Source organism: Pelophylax lessonae (assembly GCF_965119305.1).
Source record: "Pelophylax lessonae genome assembly, chromosome: 5".
In the NCBI taxonomy this organism is placed as follows: domain Eukaryota; kingdom Metazoa; phylum Chordata; class Amphibia; order Anura; family Ranidae; genus Pelophylax; species Pelophylax lessonae.
This window is the reverse complement of record NC_138772.1, coordinates 328250332-328252581: the sequence shown is the minus strand read 5'-3', so window position 1 is coordinate 328252581 and position 2250 is coordinate 328250332.

The window sequence follows — 2250 nt, the reverse complement described above, 5'->3', positions numbered from 1 at the left end:
ACACAGCACGGAAGAGAGGAATGGAGGAACAGGCGGGGATACCGCGCTCCAAGCCTCCTTCTCACCCATGTATCCGGAAGTAAACTCGAAGCCTGCAGCGGCCATCTTACTTCCGGGCATTGTCGTCTTAGGTGTGGTAAAGTGGCCTATTCATTTTACAGCGTTTACAACATTGTCAAAGATCTTTTAGTTCGTTTATTCCAAAACTGTAGCTTAAACACTTCTGGACCGGAAGAATTTGCCCCCTTAATGACCAGGCCATTTTTTTGCGATACGGCTCTGCATTACTGGTCATGCGACACTGTACTGAAGTTAAATTTATGTCCTTTTTTTCCCCCCACAAATAGAGCTTTCTTTTGGTGGTATTTTATCATCTGAGCAATTATTATTTTTTGCGCTATAAACAAAAAAAGAGCAACAATTCTCTCTCAAAAAAAAAAATATATATATATACATATATTTATTTATTTTCCCCATTCTGCAATATAACATTCCCAAAGAAAAAATTAAAAAGTCAAAATTTTTCATCCTAGTAGGCCAATTTGTATTCGGCTACATATTTTTGGTAAAAAAAAAAAGCGCAGTAAGCGTATTTTGATTAGTTTGCGCAAAAGTTATCGCGTCTACAAACGAGGGGAAATATACAGTATATATATTTTTTATTTATTTTTTTTTTTTTTACTAATAATGGCGGCGATCTGAGATTTTTGGCAGGACTGCAACATTGCAGCAGACAGATCAGACCCCTAACTGACATTTTGACACTTTTGGGGGAAACATATAGGTATTTTTTATTTCCTTTTTTTTTTTTACTAATAATGGCGGCGATCTGAGATTTTTGGCAGGACTGCAACATTGCAGCAGACAGATCAGACCCCTAACTGACATTTTTGGGGGGAAAGATATAGGTATTTTTTATTTCTTTTTTTTTTTTTTTACTAATAATGGCGGCGATCTGCGATTTTTGGCAGGACTGCAACATTGCGGCGGACAGATCGGACCCCTACCTGACATTTTTGACACTTTTGGGGGGACCAGTGACATTACTACAGTAATCAGTGCTAAAAATATGCACTGTTACTGTAATAATGACACTGGCAGAGAAGGGATTAACCTAGGGGTGATCAAAGGGTTAAATTTGAGCCTAGGGGGAGTGTTTACGAACTGAAATTCTTCAAATATATTAACAGCAAAAAAAACGAGGTCAGAGCATGTTGCACACATAATTAACAATGATGGGAGGATGGTTACAGAGGACACTGAGAAGGCAACCGTGCTGAATGCTTTCTTCTCCTCAGTCTTTACACAGGAAAAGGAGGGGGACACTGACAATGACTGTATGGTTAGCAGTACTTCACTGGACTTGCCGCTATGGCAGGGTGAAATCAGGGAAAGGCTAGATAAAATTAACACAAACAAATCACCAGGCCCAGATGCATACCTCCCAACATTTGAACTTCGGAATGAGGGACACTGAAAGAGGAACAAAACCTGCGGTGCGCGGAGCGCGCCACCGCAAACTGTGGGTGTGGCCAATTGCTTAGCAGTGGGTGGGGCTTAAAGGATAGGGTAAACAAAACCCAGACTTCCTAGTACTCATAAAATATGCTTTGATTGCTCAGCCTACCTTAAAGAAGAACTTTACTAAAATAGTCAGAGACTGCATAGCAACCAGCAACTGTTGAGATAATGAGGTGAGAAGTATATAATGTACAGTATTGTGTATATAGTGCAGGAGAGTGTAATGTACAAAATGCAGGAGACAGGAGTATGTAATGTACAGAATGCAGGAGACAGGAGTATGTAATGTACAGAGTACATGGGACAGGAGTGTGTAATGTACAGAATGCAGGGGTTGGACTCTGCACCATCTACCCTCCAGCTCTATCCACCCCAAATGCCCATCCCAGCTCCATCCACCCCCTCAGCTCTATACACCCCAAATGCCCACCCCAGCTCCATCCACCCCCCCCAGCTCTATACACTCCAAATGCCCACCTCAGCTCCATCCACCCCCCCAGCTCTATACACTCCAAATGCCCATCCCAGCTCCATCCAACCCCCCAGCTCTATACACCCCAAATGCCCACCCCAGCTCCATCCACTCCCCCAGCTCTATGCCCATCCCAGCTCCATCCACCCCCTCAGCTCTATACACCCCAAATGCCCACCCCAGATCCATCCACCCCCCCCCCCAGCTCTATACACCCCAAATGCCCACCCCAGCTCCACCCCCCCCCCCCAAATGGA